Genomic DNA, 19,709 nt, shown 5'->3' with positions numbered 1-19,709 from the left:
AAAAAATACAATATAAAAGATCCTTATTTAAGAAAATATACTCTAACTAAAGTTATTTCAGGAAAAAAAAAATCACTTCACTAGTTGACCCATTTTACCCTTTCCCCATTCTTTTTGTGGGCACTGGCATGATATGGAAACGTCTCAAGTGATCGATCATTCATGAAAATAACAGAATTTTCAAGCTTGTCCTATTGGGGTTGGGGAATAGGCTTTTGGACTTTTTGCTCTTCGCAATTATTATTTCTGGACGTATCTTATTAGGACGCAAACCTAACTAAATTGACTTCTCTTTTGTTTCCTTTTGGACAATGGTTGAGTTATTCAAATTTTCAAAATCTTTAAATATAATGGACATAAATCTACTAAAATTTACGTGATTTTAAATGTTAAATTAATGAGGGTAAAGTACACAAATGGTCCCCTAACTCTAGGATTTTGCTTTATTGAGTCATTTGACTATTAAAAGTTACAACATGGTCCCCTGACTATAGAGAGTTGTTTTGTTTAGTCCCTTGACTATTAAAAGTTTTAAAATAGCCACTCAACTATTCATTATGCTCCAAAATCGTCATTTTTCATTAAAAAATTGACGGGCGTCTGAGTTGGATGTTAACATGTTTTTTCACTCGGCAATAGAAATTTTATTAGAAGATCATAAAGCCAAACCAAAGTAGAATACCTTATTAAAACCCTCCTTAATCTTAAGCGGGCGAAAAATGTACATTCTACCCAGTAATACATAAAAAAGAACTCAAACAGAACAACACGAATAAAAAATGCAGCCAACCAAAACAATCACTCCCATGCAACCTACTTAACTATAAACTAAACACAACCAGGATGTTAACAAGTTAGTTGAGATATAATAGTCGTTTGAGATTATGAGATCATATTTTATCATATCTTAGTCAGCAGATTAACGTATAGCTTAGACTGTCGTCAAATTTTTAACGAAAAAGGACGAGTTTAGAACATAATAAACAATCAAGTGACCTTTTTGTAGCTTTTAATAGTCAATGTACTCAACAAAGCAACTCTTTATAGTTAAAGGATCATTTTGTAACTTTTAATAATCGGGGACTTAATAAAACAATATTTTATAGTCATATGACCATTTGTATACTTTACCAAATTAATAATCGGTTTAATAAGTAAAATTAATGGCAACTGAGTACAAATCGTTAATTTTATTAAAAAATAAATATAAAAAAATTAGGATAAAGATTTAAAATTATAATCATAAATTAAATACATAATTAAAATATATTTTTTTATAATTATTGATACTAATGGATTTTTTTAACTTAATGAATTGACTTGAAATTTAAAATTTAAGTTAAATCGAATTAAAATTTAAAATCTTTTATTTACTTCACGTTTAAACTATTCCAAACTCTTATCAATTTTAGATCAATTTGGTTTATTTATCCGTAGGTCTTTAGATTTATGGTTATATACAGTCGTAAATCTGTCGGTAGATTTATGCGTATATATATTTTTATATATAGGGAAAATAACCTCAGTAACCAAAAATGCCTTATAATATACGATTTTAACCAACTTTTTTTGGATTTACCAAAATGACCAACTAAATCGCAATGCGATCGATAATTCGCAACGCGATCTCCGGTATCGCAAATCAGTTTCCAGATTCGCAACGTGATTCTGACTATCGCATTGCGATTTTCCAAATTCGCGTTGCGATTTTCCGACTATCGCAATGCGAATATGTAAATCGCAATGCGATTATGACTATCGCAATGCGATTTTGACTATCGCAATACGATTTTGACTATCGTAACGCGATTCTGACTGTCGCAACACTGAATTTCAAATTCGCAATAGGTTTTAGTTTCGCAACACAAATGTTTTGGGTATAAAACTACGCAGCAGAAGCAACTCATAACCTAAATCCCTAAATCGCAACTCATTTCATCTCCATCTATCACTCTCTCCAGCGACATCCGTTCTTATATCCAACGACATCCTTCCCCATTCGGCAACAGGTTTTAGTTTCGCAACTCGTTTGTTTAGTAAATTAATTTACAATAATGAAATCATCTAATGTTGATCATGTTTGGATAGATTTGTGTTTTGGAGGGTCATGGGAGAATGTTCATGGTGTTTTACAATATATGCCTTTACCCATGAATCTTCAACTAAAACTGTCATTAAAAAAGTTAACTTATGAAACTCTAATGTTACTTGTTGCAAATAAATTGAATTTAGAGCCCTTAAGTGGATTTAGGCTATCTTATCAGAGAAAAGTAAAGTTTATTTGTTAACCGACAATGAAGATGTTGAACGATTCATTGCTTACATTAGTGTTTCGCAAGATGATGTTACATTGTATGTTGTTGAACCTAGAAGTAGTGAAGTTGGGTCAGTAGCGGGTAGTAATCAACTAAGTTTTTCAACCCCAGTTTATGGTGTTCAAAATTTAATGGTTTCACCACAATTTCATCACCAAGCAAATTTTGTTTCACCACATTTCCAATATCAAACACAATCTCAAAACCCACAACCTTTCCCTAATCCAAATCCCAATCAACTTTCTGCACCAAATTCCGGTTTTCGTATTAACTAGTTAGACGATGATGAGCCAACAGAAAAAATTGTGAGTACTAGTCGGTATTCGAAATTTGATCTTGGTCAATACCCGGACTTTGATCTTGGTCAATACTCGGATTTTGATGATGTTTCAGAAGAAGAAACAGACCCTGCGTGTAATGATTTTGATATTGATCAATACCCGAATTTTGATGATGAAACAGCCGCTGCCGAGGAAGATGTTGTTGATGATAATGAGGAGGAAGTTACGACTGTGAATGAACATGTTGAATATTCATTCTGTAATTCATATAACCCTAAAGAAGAAAAGGAAAAAGAAGAAATCCCCGAAGAAAAGTCCCCGAAGAAAATGCCACGGGAGTATAACTGGAATATGCCAGAATTACTTCAGATACCGGAAGAAGAGTTGGTAAAAATAGCAGTTGATTGTTACACAAAAATTATTCGTATCAAGAAAGATGATTGTTTTGATACAAAGGAAGACTTGAAGATAGCTTTGTATACGAAATGTGTGGAAGATGGCTATCAACTAAAAGTTAACAAATCAAGCAAAGATCGTTTCGAAACAAGGTGTATGATTAACAAAAACTGTACGTGGCGTATGATTGCAAAGAGGATAAAAGATTGCGAAATGTTTCAAGTTAGGACTTTTATTGATAAACATACATGTTCAAGAACCCAAGTTTTTCCTCACCATAGACAGGCAAACAAAAAGGTGTTGGGTGGTTTTCTGGCTGAGTTAATGTTTTTGAATGGCGGGGTATATCGGGGACATGAAATTATGACTGACATGAATGCTCGGTTCAAGATTAGTATCTCATATTCTCAAGATTGGAGAGCCAAATGTTATTCCTTGGAATTGTTGAGGGGGTCGCCAGAAGCATCGTTTGCCCAACTGCCGGTTTATTGTCACAATTTAAAGCTGAAAAATCCTGGGTCGGTAACTCATATCAAAACAGATAGAGATGGACGCTTTGAGTTGCTGTTTATCGTCATTGGTGCTGCGGTTAGTAAATTAATATAATTTTGTTGACTCATTTTTGTTAGCATGCATTTCACATTTAAATGATTATATTTCTTGTGTATATGATTTTGTAGATTCGTTCGTTTATTACTTGCATGCGCCCAGTTATTATAGTTGACGAAGCACATTTAAAAGGTCGATACCTTGGAGTAAACTTATTAGCAGTAGCCATGGATGCTAACAATGGGATACTGCCAATAGCTTACGGGGTTGGAAAATCTGAAACATCTGATTCATGGACATGGTTTATGGGGCATCTTAGGGATTGCATAGGTCCTATTAGCAATCTGACAATCATATCCGATAGGGCAAACTCAATTGATAACGCTGTTAGAAGGTGTTTCCCAGATGCTTTTCATGGACTTTGTGGTGTTCATTTATATAGAAATCTAAAATCAAGGTCTGCTGGTATAAAAAATCACAAATGGACATATTGGAAGGCTGTAAAAGCTTATCGGGAAGTGGATTTTAATAAGCATATAAATTATTTAAGACGTGTTTTGCCTCAGTGTGCTCAAACACTAGAAGATGTCGGGTTTGAAAGATGGTCAAGAGTACATCAACTTGGAGCAAGATATGGTTTCATGACGTCTAATAGTGCAGAATCAATCAACGCTCTAAGTCGTCATTCCCAGAAATTACCCATTACTATGTTAATGGAGTTTTTTTCGAGCCTCTATTCAACAATGGTACTACAAGAAAAGAAATCATGCATGTATTATTTCTTTAAATTCGTAACTTATCATATATTTTACTAAGTATTATTTATTTAAATTTACAGGAACATTGGAACATCGTGTTACACCATGGACTGAAAAAAAGATAACTAAACGTGTTGTGAAGTCAACGTCATGGAGAGTTGAACCATGTTCAAACACTTTGTTTGAAGTATTGGATAATAACTTAAATGGGCTTGTCGATCTAAATGCAAAGACGTGTAGTTGTATGAAATGGCAAACATCTGGTTATCCGTGTGGGCATGTTATAAAAGTTGCTCTTCATCTAAACCAAGATGATTCAAGCGCATACGCTATGGATTGCTACACTACAGAAGTATATCGACATACATATGCCGAGATTATCTACCCTATTACACATCCTTCTGAGTGGGACATACCAGATGACTTACAAATAGTTTTGCCACCAGTCATGGACAGAAGGCTACCTAGCCGACCAAAAAGTCACGATCGTATACCGTCTAAGGGTGAAAAGAAGAAGAGATCGACATGTAGTCGGTGCAAGGAAAGTGGTCATACAAGGTTGACATGTGGATCACCAGTGCCATCACAATCATCTTTTCCTCTACCAAAATATGGATCCTCATCAAAATCCAAAGCTCATATGGTGTCAAGAAAAAGGCAATCAAAATCGCAATCAAAATCAAAATCCCAATCACAACCGGCTTCACCTTTTGGGACTATTAACTTAGGTGATTTTTAAATGTAAACGTTGTATTATGTGTAAACTTTTAACATTTTCAGTTAGGCATGTATTAGTAAACTTGAGTTTGAACATTACTATGATCTGTTCAGTTGTTATCACTTATTACACATTCATTTGAATATCGCGAATTTGACTATTATGTGTATTTTATGTGTAAACTTTTAACATTTTCAGTTAGGCATGTATTAGAAACTTGAGTTTGAACATTGCTATGATATGTTCAGTTTTTATCACTTATTACACATTCATTTGAATATCGCAACGCGAATTTGACTATCGCAACGCGAATTTGATTATCGCAACTCAAAAATCGCAACGCGAATTTGACTATCACAACACGAATATGACTATCGCAACGCGAATTTGACTATCGCAACGGCTATTTGACTATCGCAACGCGAATTTGACTATCGCAACGCGAATTTGAGTATCGCAACGCGAATTTGATTATCGCAACGGGTATTTGACTATCGTAACGAGAAAATCGCAAAGCGTATTAGACTATCGCAACGCGAATTGACTTTCGCGTTGCGATTTTGTCTTTCGCATTGCGATTTTGAGTTTAGCGTTGCAAAAGTGTACCTCCAACAGGTCTTTTGCCTTCAATATGATGCAGATTGAAATCAACAAATCAAATTTTACATTTCAATCAATTAAACAAACACAAATAAGAATTATTTACACATCAATATTAAACAAATCAACTTTTACAAATCAGTTTTTATAAATCAATTAAACAAGCAAAAAATGATAATAATTCTTATTTTCCTCATCAATTAAACAAATCAGACTTTTAAGAATCAATTAAACAATAAAAAAAAAGTGTATCCCAGACAGTTGTTTATGCACCCATACATCAATTTCACGCAGCTCACTTCAGGATTAACCTGCAGAAACCAAACATTTGCTCAAATAACACTTTCTACACATCTAAAACCAACAAACAGTAAATTATTATTGAATTCTAGGTACTTAACAACACTTGCATTTGACTTACAAATTGTTTATGGACACTTTCATAACGCGGATGCAGGTAGGCAGCGTCTCGAATATATTGCTCTAGCCATAAAATGCCGAAACCACAAGCCTACTGCACCTCTATCTCTATCGGTGGGAGGTAGAAACTGTGTACTTCCTGTCGTCAAACGCTCCAAGCACATGCATACAAGAGGACCACAATCCCCTCTGGCTTCCGACGTTTGTTGTGGCGCGGTCTCGTCTCTGATAACTATAACATTGAACTTCTTTGGCTTCTTGTTTCCAGAATAAGTCCAATAATTAATCGCATCCAAGAATTTAGCCAAATGAGAGCTTCATCCCTTAATAATATCTCTCAAATCAGACAATGATATGTAATTTATCATGCTGTCATATACTATTGTCTTCAGGGATGGGAGCTGAAGCTCGACGAGAAGCCAATGAGTACGTTCCAAAACAGGGATAAACACCTAAAATCATAAGTAATAATTCAAATTGCGCACTTATTTATGAACACCTTTAAAATATTTAAAAAAAAATAAATACTAACCTTATCGACCTCCCACCATGCAGGATAAAGTTTAGCTTGTCCATTAGCTAACACATATGATTCCTGTCGTTGATTCTTCAAGTGAACTACGTGAAAAGACGTCGGCATAATTGTATATCGCGTATTTTTTTTATTTTTATTTTTCTTCAATTTCCTTACTATTAGAAGACGTGACACCCATGCATCAATATGCTGTTTTACAAAAAAAGACATATATTAGTGAATTACATAAATTTAAAAAAAATTAATCAAAATGAAATATAAGAAGAAATATAAGACTTACCCCCCATCGAAATAGCCATTGTCTTCAACCCTTAATAACACACCCCACCAAGACCGTTCAATCAACAAATGCATATCATCGTTGAGTTTGTATATGTCAGCGTAACACCCTTGGCTCCGCTCATGTAGATAAAAATCAACTACGGTCTTAGCCCAAAGGGTATTATACAGAATTGTTTCCGGTAGTTGTTTCCTCTCCACTTCATTTGTCGGAATGGTACTGGCCGGTAACTTATACGAAAGCTAACAGTCATCCATCATGTCCGACACGTGAGGGGGTTTCTCAATAATTTGATATATTATGTCGTGTGAATCGGGCTCTAGAATGTTGGGAGGGACCTCTTCAACGATGATAGTGGCCTCTTGAACGGTGGGAGGGGACTCTTGAGGGATAATAGTGGCCTCTTGAACGATAGGGGAAGCCTCTTGAACGATGACATGTGAGTCGGGCTTTTTCTTACAAAATGCATCAGATAACATTCCAGAAGTAATCACTTATATAAACATTTAAAAGGACAACATATAGGTTTAGTGCAGGTTCAATGACAACATAAAGAGTAGTAGTTTATTCTTGAAACTTAAATTTTCAACACTGTGAAGTTAGTATTTGTCTTTGTCTTTTGGTTGAAGTAATACAATTCATTCAAGTTTCAATTTGCAGAAGAAGAATAGAATCTGAAACTTAAAATCGCAACACGAATGACTATCGCAACGCGAAAAATGACTATCGCAACGCGAATTTGACTATTGCAACGAGAGAATCGCAATGCGATTTTCATTTCGCATTGCGATTCTTTCGTTGCGATAGTCAAATTCGCGTTGCGATAGTCATTTTCGCGTTGCGGAAGTAAACTATTCTTCTTCTGCAAATTGAAACTTGAATGGATTGCATTACTTCAACCAAAAGACAACCAAAAACAAATACTAACTTCACAGGGTTAAAGAATAAACAGTTTAGCAGTATTGGCAGCAACCGAATGAATTTACTAAGCAATCTAAGTGAAATGGTTAATCTTAGTGAAATGGTTAATCTAAGTGAAATTACGAGTAAATTTATCATCAAGTTAAATATGAAAAATATTAAACTTACCTCGTTGCGTAGAGTATGAACCTCATTCTGCAACAATGCTACCATCTCACGTAGAGCGGCTACCTCACCACGTAAAGTAGACACCTCAACACGCCATGCACCATTGTCATTGCGTAAAGTACCGACCTCCTCACGCAAGGCATTGACCTCATCACGTAACTCCCCTAACTCATCCCGTGGAGGTGGAGAACAGGGAGATAAACGTCGTGGCATCTTTGTCGGTCGCCTATAATGAGGTGATGGTGGAGAAGAGGCTCGATGATGTGACAGAATAGGTGATGGCTCTCGTTGTGGAGGTGTATAGTTGGGTCGATCAGGTGATGGCTCTGGGTGAGGTGATGGCTCTCGAAGTGGAGGCTGCTCATCATCCGTGCCATCAAAAAAATATGCTTACTAGCTTGCCACCAATCAGTGGCAAGCTTAGCTTCCGTGGGTGTCAGCCTCTGTAATGGAGTGTTGGACTCCTAACAATATAAAAGCTCAAACAAAGTTAAACGTGTACTAGTAATAACTTGTTTATAAACATATGGTAGTATTTGTGTTAACTTACATTATTTATTGTCGTATACGGTAGTAAATCTTCCCATTGCTGCAAGGTCCGTTTCCTCTTCCAGGAAATAGCCCTAGGAATATCATTAGAAGTTTTTAATGCATATGCCTGCATGGCGGGAAAGGCCTCAAATATCCAAATCTACAAACAATATAATAACAAACATTAGTAATTATTAAATAATAATTAATTATAATTTTGGAAACATTATATAAAAATTCTTACCTTAAAGGCCCAAATAAAGCCTGACAAAGTGTATTTGGAACCATCGCCACACAAACTTTTTCGATCATCAAAGGCAGACGACAACTTATTCCATGTAGCTTTCCATAGATACGAACCCCACGGAAATAGGTTCCATGCATTTAGGTCCTCTACCAATTTAATTAGATCATTAGGAATAGGTTGTCTGGCCTCTCTGCCTAAAAAGCCGGCATGCAAAAGTATTAGAAGACATACTCGGACAACATCGACATCATCCATCCGAGTAAAACCATCTTTCTTATTCAATAATCTCGTCAAGTCTTCCACGTGTAAATTCGGATTCTCCATTGACAGCTCAGGAAAAACCCGGGATAACCATGATAGGCGGGTAATATGTCTAGTGTACCGACCTACATTATCGTGTCCGAAGCGTAGACCGGTGATTAAGCAAAACTCCTCCCGCCCAAAACACGTATACGCCGGTGGAAAATCAAACCATATCTCTTCATCACGATGTTGTATAGTCTCAGGTAGATCGCTAGTCATGGTTTGAAGAAACAGATGGGTCAACATAGCATCCACCCGGATGTTGTACTTTCAGCCATGGCCCGAAGCAAGTATCCTCAAATATTTTTCTTTGTGCAGGTGAAAGCTTCGACGCAATTGTTTTGGCCAGGCTTAATTTATTTCTTAAGGTCAATTGAGCCGAATAAAAGTTCTACAAAAACAATAAACATACCAAGTTAGATATACCAAAAACTACACTGTGAAGATATACCAAGAACAATAAAGAGTAGTAGTTTATTCTTCAAACTTAAATTTGCAACACTGTGAATTTAGTATTTGTCTTTGTTTTTTTGTTGAAGTAATGCAATTCATTCAAGTTTCAATTTGCAGAAGAAGAATAGTTTCTGAAACTTAAAATCGCAACACAAAAATGAAAATCGCAACACAAAAATGACTATCGCAACGCGAATTTGACTATCGCAATGCGAGAATCGCAACGCGAAATGAAAATCGCAACGCGAAACTAAAATCGCATTGCGATTATGTCGTTGCGATTTTCATTTCGCGTTGCGATTCTCGATTTCAAATACTAAATTGAACTTGAATGGATTGCATTACTTCAACCAAAAGACAAAACAAAGACAAATACTAAATTCACAGGGTTTAAAGACTAAACAGTTTAGCAGTATTGGCAGCAATCGAATGAATTTAATAAGCAATCTAAATGAAATGGTTAATCTATTATTGAAATTACCAGTAAACTTATCATCAATTTCAATATGAAAAACCTAATAATAATGCAAAAATTTCAAAATAAAAATAATTAAAAAAACTAACCCTCGGTGGTTGATTTGGTTGCTTTTCCATTTCTGACCGTGAATGATTGTGAGGGTGGCTCTGAGAGATGGAGATAGACGGATTTCGCCGGAGATGGGGACTGATTTCGTCGAAGATGGGGACGGATTTCGCCTTAGAGAGCGAGAGATGGAGATGGGATTGAGTTGTGATTTAGGGTTTTAGGTTATGAGTTGCGATTACGGGATATACTGTTGATGGTTCAGTGTTCCGATATATTAATATTCGTGTTTGGAATTTGAAAAAAAATACGCGTTGCGATAATAATGGCGCTTTGAAAATCGCATTGCGATAGTCAGCATCGCGTTGCGATAGTCATACTCGCATTGCGATTTACATATTCGCATTGCGATAGTCGAAAATCGCAACGCGAATTTGGAAAATCGCATCGCAATGCGATAGTCAGAATTGCGTTGCGAATCTGGAAACTGATTTGCGATATCGGAGATCGCGTTGCGAATTATCGATTGCATTGCGATTTAGTTAGTCATTTTGGTAAATCCAAAAAAAGTTGGTTAAAATCGTATATCAAATTATACAAATGATATTATTTTCTTTCTTTGTTTTTTATTTTATATTATAATGCATTTTTTGTCACTGAGGTTATTTTCTCTTATATATATATTGTTACTATAAATTATAATTTATTCGTAGATCTCTAGGTCGATTTACGATACTTTAAACAATTTCAAATTATACAAATGATATTATTTTCTTTCTTTGTTTTTTTATTTTTGTTTAATCGACGACAATATTAAGTTAATGTTTGTTGTCGACCATGAATAAATCATTAGTTATTTTATTTTTTTATTGTCTTTTTTTATTTTTTATTTTAAAAAAGAATCTATGTCAATATAATTAAAATTATGTAGTGTAACAGCCTATCAAATAATTTAGTTCGCTCACTACTTTTTATATTACTTCATAAAGCGTCTCATTCTATAGAGATAATAATTTTTTTATGAATGTTATTAAGTTCTTTTGATGTTAGTAGTCATTCTCAAGAGGATTTTTTTTCCATAACTTTGAGTTTAATATTTTATTTTTTATGAGTTTTTGTGTGACTATTGTCTTAATTTTTTCCCCTCAATGCTTAGGTGTATTATAATTCTAATTCCTTCCATTACTTTATCGATAGAATTCAGTTTTTATTGTTAAAAAAATATACAAACAATACAAATGTGAATATAGCATGATTTCACTATATATTATAGAATAAATTTAATTGTCATAAAATTACCATGATTTCCTAAATCAATTTCGAAATTCTATAAATATGATTAAATTACCTCTTCAAATCATAAATCGATCAAAACCCATCTCTTGGTGATTGCTTTTAGTTGTAGTTATAGATAAGTTCAATTATCGATAATCATTTTAATTAACATGTAAAAACAGCCGAGTCTTGATTTTTGATGAACACAAACCAAAAGGCCAGTCTTGCAAATGTTTGTATAACATGTTTTTTTGAGACAATCTTACGGGTCGACCAAGTCAACGCCCGAACCACAAGACGAACACAATATTTTTTAATAGGATGATGAATCTATAAATTTTAGGAGTGATCAACTTATTTTAAGAGACAATTGCTCTACCGGCCCCTTTCGGTACATCCATGCATGTAGCATCCATGGGAGAACAAAAATACTCCCATTCTATATCTCCTATACTTTGATGTCAGTTGCTGTTTTTCTCTGTTCTTCTTTGCTTCCACAGAAGCACAAAAATGTAAATGTAAAAGTTTTAACTATGCACACTACCTTATTTAGTTGCTCCGGGCAATGTTCCGGCGACCGATGCTTTGATTTTCTGAATCGTGCACGAAATGAGATTGCTAACACTTTCCACTGATTCTGCGGTTAGTTTAGCAGTGGGAAGTTGTTCACCATAATCTGAAATCCTACTGTAAGTAGGCATCCACCACTTATACTCCCATCGAACTCATTTTTAACCAAAGGTCCGTTGGAGTCACTTCGTCCACCATGGTAACTCGGTGAAGTATACAGAAGGATTGCGAATCCGGATGGTAAGTGCCCCTACTGTAGTAGGCATCCACCACTTATACTCCCATCGAACTCATTTTTAACCAAAGGTCCGTTGGAGTCACTTCGTCCACCATGGTAACTCGGTGAAGTATACAGAAGGATTGCGAATCCGGATGGTAAGAGTGCCATGTATGCTGAATCGCAACCGTTCATCACCACACTCATGGACGATATGTCGACTGGTGCATAAACTACTAATGCTCCACAGGCATCACTCCATGTTTCTTGTAAAATTAGCATGTTTTTCTCATTCGCATTAATGGTCTGCAAGGGAACACCACATCCCAATAGATAATTCGAATGAGAAAAATCTGTGATTTCTGCAGTCGAAGTCGGAGAAATCTCAAGAGTGAACTGAAAACTTACACTGCCACGGAGAAGAGAGACGCAATTACCATGTTCCATGCCTTAGGCAATATGGATCATCTCTTGTATAGGTCTACCATGGGACAAAATGTCCCATTCGCTCCGCATCTGTTCATCCAGCAAGAAATCAAACAGCCTTGCTCGTGTTATCGGCATCCAAACAGAAGTAGCAGCACACAGCACAACACCATGAGGCTCACCGGGATCATTTATATTCTTCCGTGTCATCACCCTTACATCTTCACCAACATTACCAACACTAAGCTTGTCCCATTTATGAATGCTTGAAGCAAAAACTCCGGTGCAAAAGTTATCCGTCATGCGTCATGCAAGCTTTAGCATGCTTTTCTTCCCATCTGGAGTTATTCCTATGGAACAAGTATCGGTATTAGGCAAGGAGACACCAATTTGTTTTAAGGATGACGGTGATGTACAAGCTAAAAGAACCTGTATTATTTTCCCCCGGGGCCCTTGGGACATCAGTATTACCATGTAGTCACACTGCCTTTGGAGAGTTGCAAGCCACCTGTGCGCACAGAACCTGAAACCAGAACTGAGTAATGGCCGTAAGAGATGGTGAACAGAACCGTCATCGTACTCCGAGTGTTCGATCCATGTAAACTGCATTCATATATTTGTAACGATATCAATGAAACTTCAAAACACCAATACAAAGCAGAGAACAGATCAGAGCAATCATCTTGGAGCACTTATCATCCACATCTTGGATAAGACAGCCAAAGGGAAGCCTCCTGCAGTTCGGAAACTTCTGCATATATGCAGCGCCTTGGCTAAGATCGACTGAAACATCGACCACGGCCCATACACCCTCAGAATGTTGCTTGCAAAACCGGGTGAATCTCACTAGACGGACAGGAACCAAAGGCGAAAACACTTGAAATTCAGCTTCCATCTGCAGAGTAAGATTTTCGTCCAGTCCGAGCTAAGGAGCAAAAGAAACAATGACAGATGGTTGAGAAAAAACATACCACAAGTAACTCATTGTCTCTGGTTCCACCCGTACCTCCGGATAGCACATCAATGGTTCTTGCTCCAGAAATCATGGACGGAAACATTTCCGACCAACAATTCTATTTGTACAAAGTAACATAAACAGAACTTGATAAACAACAATTCAAATACTTGATCTGAAGATTTAATCAATAAAATCAGACCCTGCAACAAGTCAATGGATGGCTTACCACATCCATCAGTGCCTCTACAAGAGCTGAGCCACGAACGGGTAGCCTCGGTTACACAGCCGGTTGGTTTCATACCAATGCTAGAGGAGACAGTCCTCCTGTATTCCTCAGTGTTCAAAGATTCAATCCCACCATCCAAGCCGTTTATCCAAAGAGGATTATCCGTCTGTGCCATCTTAATTAATTCATCCGTAGCTAACAAAGCAACATCTAGAAAAGCTGACTTGTCATATCGCATTTCATTGACCACGGGTTTCACTAACGGCATCATCGCACCATCGCCATACTCGAACCCCATCGGCGATGTAGTGCCTGCATTGTTCAGGCCACTAAAACCGTTTCTACCAACTCCAAGCTCCAAATTGGAGTTTAAGCCCTGAGAAGAAACAGGGCTGTCTAAGAACTTGTTTGATAGAGCACGTGTCCGGCTAAGTTCGTCTTTTAATCGAGTATTCTCGATCCTAAGCCGGTGTTGTTCATAAGATATTTCACCGGGCACTGTAGGACCACCACAACCGTCGCATACAGGAGTAGTCGTGGCCTGCTTCAACAAGTCATTCTCGGCACGGAGTTTATCGTTTTCTTGCCTAAGAATTACATTTTCATGGCGTTCAAATTGGGTCTGGAATTTCAAACAAAAGAGTAGATCAATTCAACCACCAATATTGTGCGGTAAAACAAAATAAGATCATCCACTTACCTTCATCTGAGTTCTCCTGTTTTGAAACCAAAATTTTATTTGGTTGCCCTCTAGGCCTAACCTCCTGCTAAGCTCCATTATTCGTTATAAACTTCAATGATCAAAACCAATGAAAAGAAAATCTCGAGTGAAATGAAATATGAGCAAGCATTCGATTCAAGCTCCTGTATTTGACGTGGGGTGTGCCTGTGATACTTCTTCTTCTTCGGCGGTTCGGCGGCGGCATCCTGATCGTCACCGTAAACAAATTAAAAATTATCACTGCCGGACCTACTCTCATAGCCATCCATTGTTTTCTGCACCAAAACAAACTCCCCCTCTTACATAGAGAATGGCAAGGCTGTGAGGCTGTCCCTTTGTCAACGCCCATGCATGAAAAATTACCTCTCTCTCTCTCTCTCTCTCTCTCAAAATAAAAAGTCGGTTTAAGAAAGAAAACAGTGGAAGAACAAGACAAATAGATTACCTTTTTAACTTATAATATAATAATATATAATCAAAGAGAACACACCTTTTTTATGTCTGCACTCAAGTCCAGCGTCTCAGCCTGATAAATCCCTGAAAACGATGGAAACACTGACAAATATGAAGAAAAAAACCCTAAAAGCATGAAAAAACACAGTTCATACTTCTCTCCCTTAGTTCCACTGCAAGTATAGAAAAGAAACAGGCTGCAAGGAGTAAATGCACTTAAACAAAACCCATTGAAGAACTAAGAAAAATAATCCAAACCCAGCAAGGGGATTGAAAAAGAAGAAAATAAAAGAAAAAGGTCACACCTTTTTTTTAAATGACAGTATGCAAATGTCAATGTTTTTGAACAGTGGGATAGATACGGCTATCAGATACTCTCTTTTTAACTGTTAGGATCTGTACTTAAAAAGAATAAATAAAAACTCCTTTTTCAGTACTGCAAGCCGAGAGAGAAATTAATAGTCAAACTGGTTAATGATTTGTGTCGACACTTTTCTGCCCGGGCAGAAAAACTTTAAAGATTTTAAAATGTGAGGAGTTGTCGTAAATAATTTAAAATGCGATTATAATATTATAAAAATCAGATAATTTTAATAAAATATTTTATTTTTATCAAAATATTAAGTGGGATTGTGAAAATTCAGAAATCAAGTTCAGGAGTCGATTACGCGTTGGGAAGGATTAACACCTCACAAGCGCCCAAAAATTGGTACCTAGACCTTATATTTAGAATCGAAAATTTTGATTTCAAACTTTATCTAATTTAAAAGCCATTACGGATGCAAAGTTGAAAAGGGTATTTGTTTATTAATGTCAATAGCATTTGCCCACTAGCATAAATGCGAGAGATCAGATATTGTGTTTAATAATCGAGCATTGCCTTAATTTTAGAAATAATGATATGGTCTTGAAAAGGATACCGACCTATTTCGGGAATTATCAGTAGTCACCCCCATAGCATACTTGCGGGAGATATCCTATTGAATCCCTAATAAGTGAATATTGCATTAAATTTTAAAATAAAATGCAGTCAAACAAATTTTATTAATATTAATTAAACTAAGGATGGATTAAGGCTTTTTCTATCTTAAATTGTCAAATTATGAAAATTAAAGAATCTAGAGGCATAAACCTAAAAATATAGGCTCTAATATTATTCCTATTTGATTTTAATCGATTATTGGATCGAATAATTGAGATGTCCCTTGAGCATTTAGGCGAGGGTCAACTCGGATTATTCCCTAAATTAAAAAGACTACATTGAAACCTAGCTAAAATTGGAGGCTCTATTTAACCTATTTAATCATATTAATTTAAAATCTAATTGAAGTTTTAAGGACTAAAATGTAAGAGAGCTAAAATCCAAGGATCTAAATGTAAAAGTCTAAAATTTAAGGATCTAAATTTAAAGCTTAAGGATTATCCAATAAATCATAGCTCTAATAATTATATTAATTAACTAATTAGAAAATTAAAGGATGGATCTAAACAAATTTTAAAATTATTCGATGATTAGCAAATTAAGGGTTCGAAACAATCGGTTCGAATAATCGGATATTTTATGCGAAAACTCAAATCGAATTACTCCTAATTAAAACTAAAGTGAAACCCTATTTATTAATCAATATTTGTATTAAAAGATTCTAATCTAAGGACACTTTCTATAAAAAAAAAACTAATTAAAATTAACAAGCGAAAGTAACAAAGGAAGTAAGACATTAAAGGAGAAACATGGCTCGCACAAATAAGGAAATATGAACAAAAAGGGAAATAAAATAAAATCAAAGGGAGACAAAATATTAAATTTAAGGGAATGATGGGATATTTTTCAAAGGAAGAAACAAATTGAAACAAATATAGGAAAGGAAAATGCATGTAATACCTAATTACATAAAAGAAGCAATACTTATATATAAGGTATATAATACAGGAAAATCACAATATGAATGCCATCTGAAAAAAAAAAAGGAAAAGATAAAAGGCATTTATATACAAGTATATATGTAATAGAGATACATTACTCCGTACCAAATATAAATGCATATACTAAAATAATCAAAATATTATAAGTAAACAAATTAATGCAAAAAAGATGTAAAGATGGAAAACCCAAAAATAAATGGTACGAGTAAATAAAAGGGTTTTTATTATGCGCATGTAGATAAGAAAAAATGATGGCTAAATAAATAAATAAACAAAACAAATATCCCAATTCGAAAACAAATGAAATAAATATAAAAACCCGTTAAAAGTAAAGGGACTCAAATAATATTATCCCAAAAATTTAGTTCTAGATATTTAATGAAACGTAAAAAATGTGAAATAGCATGTTAAGGACACATATTTGAATGTATCACAAAAGAGGACAACATGTGACTATTTTGTAAAAACATAGTAAATATAAAGGGACTAAACAAAAAATACACCAATAAATACGTATCACGCATGAAAAAGGATAAATAACCGATTTGCTCATCGTAGGTGACAAAAATACAAAAACACGGCAAACATAGGGTGACCTAAATGAACTCGAGTAAAACTTGTGAGGACTGCGTACGTGGTTATACCACTGGAGTTAAAACCCACAATAATAATCCAAAACGGCACTGTTCCACTCCTGATATAAATACCCTTTTTCACCCTTATTTTCCAATCTTCTCTCATTTCTCCTTTTTGTTTTTTTAGAGAGACAAGCTCTCCTTTCTCTATAACTAACGATCGCCTTCTTGTCGTCTTAGCCACCACCAGCTTCCGTCGGTCGTTGGCCACCAAATTTCATCGGATCTGGGCTCGGTTTTGTAGAAAACAGCTCCCAATGCCGTGAAATAGAGATGAAATCCTTCGGCTTCCACCACCATAAGCTTCACTGTCCACTGGTGGATCGCCTTGATTCCGGGGTATATTGATCTCCTCACCACTGAGCGCTTCCTCACCGTTCAGATTGGGCGACGGAGCTTTGATCGCCGGTGAGAGATACGGTCGAGGGGTTTATTCCTCCTCCCTCTCTTTCTTTTTTTTTGGGTTAGTTCGAAAGGAAATAAAAAGTAAAAAAATGAGATATAATTTTATTTAGTTGTTGAAACAAATGGAAGAAAAAAACTTTGTCCTTTGTTATTGTTTCTGAAGAAAACAGGAACAAAAGGTCTCTATTACACTATTTATTTCGGGTTTTATACCCAATGTTATAGACTTTTCGAAAAAAGAAATGATTACATTTCTTGTTTTTTTGTTTGTTGTTTGCTGCTGAGTTTGCGTAGAGTGCTGAAGCAGTTTGGTGGTGGTGTGTTGCAACAACAACCTCCTTTGCTTAGGGGCAGAGATCAATAGCAGTTGAGGCAGTGATTGGGGCGGCTACAATAGAACTAGGGTTAGGTTTAGGTTAGGCCCGATTCGGGTTTGATTAGGACCTAGTTTGGGTTTAGGGCTTAGTTTAGGGTTTAGTTTGGGTCCGATTTGGGTTTGGTTTGGAGCCTGATTTAAGGTTTTGTAATAATAATAAATAAAAATAATGGAATATATATATAATGAAAAAAATGGTGATTACAATTTGTTTAATGACTAAAGGAAAGAGACGATGAAAGGAAGCTTATAAACCCTAATGAAGACTGCAACCATCTCTTCTTCGTCGTCGTTTCTCCCCGCGAATTTAAATATTAAACCGGGTTTTGGGATGTCTGCCTTTGTCTCCATCCACGCGCCGCTTGTTGATTCTTGACGGTCTCAATCTGGTGTTGTCGATAGTCCATAAGCTCGCCTACAACCTGCGATGCGAACCAATCCGGAAGTGGACACGTATGACTAAGACGATACTCTGGGTCCTAATTAAGGGCACAGTTTGGTGTCTATATCGTACTTTTATATTCATTAGATGGGGATATGGTCTAGATAGTAGATTCCTATCACCCAATTCCGCACGAAAATATTCGAGATAGTTTTAATATACGGTTAAAAAAAATATTATTAATTTTTTTATTATTTAAATAACAAAACAGGTAAAAAATTACCGGAAATATTATTATTTTTATTGATTTTATTATTTTTTTTCTATCGATTTTATTATTATTTGATATTTTTATTAAAAATATTAAAAAATTGATATTTTAAGTAAAAATATTAATATTTTAGATAAATTTTTATCAATTTTATTATTTAAATAATAATAAAACCAACATCATTTTATTTTAGCATTATATTAAGATACCTCACTTAGAACTTACCATTCGACCTTGATAATTGGCTCCCCTCAACACTAATTTGGACGCCAACTCATCCTTTATACACACACACACACACATATATATATATATATATATATATATATATATATATATTATATATATATATATGCTTAATATCCATTTACGTAGTGTAATTTTTTTTTTTAATTTTACATTGTTTTCCTTTTTTTTAAGTGAATATCTTCTTATTGTTTATTATTAATATTAGCCTTTGATTTTCCTGCTTCTAACGATCCTGAAAAGATATAAAACATTTTTTATAGAAGCAACTAATTTTATTCAAAATAGAAAATATTTCAAATTATAATAAAATTTACAATCACAATCGTAAAATAAGCACATAATTAGAAAAATTTCCTATTATTGAAACAAAACTAGTAACTTAAGATCACATAAAAACCATACAAGGAAAGATAAAATCTAATCAAGAAACTAAGATTACAAGTTATCAGGTAAGCATCTTCTTGATTAGTCTTGGCGATGTTAAATCAACCCTTGAAAAATAAATAAATAACTGCCAAAGAACCGAAAAATGCCAAAAACATAAGAAAATATGTCATAAATGTAGATGAAAACATACAACAGAAATAAACTTATTGGAAATCAAAAATCAAAATAAAATAAAGA

At 35.0% G+C, this 19,709-nt stretch overlaps 1 pseudogene; it reads right to left on the bottom strand.

Moving 5' to 3' along the window:
* Positions 1-11,818: 11,818 nt before the first annotated feature.
* LOC120167009 lies at positions 11,819-14,660 on the bottom strand (annotated as a pseudogene).
* Between the last annotated feature and the right edge of the window lie 5,049 nt (positions 14,661-19,709).

The sequence above is a fragment of the Hibiscus syriacus genome, unplaced genomic scaffold, assembly GCF_006381635.1.
Source record: "Hibiscus syriacus cultivar Baekdansim isolate YM2019G1 unplaced genomic scaffold, ASM638163v2 tig00111659_pilon, whole genome shotgun sequence".
NCBI lineage: Eukaryota > Viridiplantae > Streptophyta > Magnoliopsida > Malvales > Malvaceae > Hibiscus > Hibiscus syriacus.
This window is presented reverse-complemented; position numbering and strand designations above follow the sequence as displayed.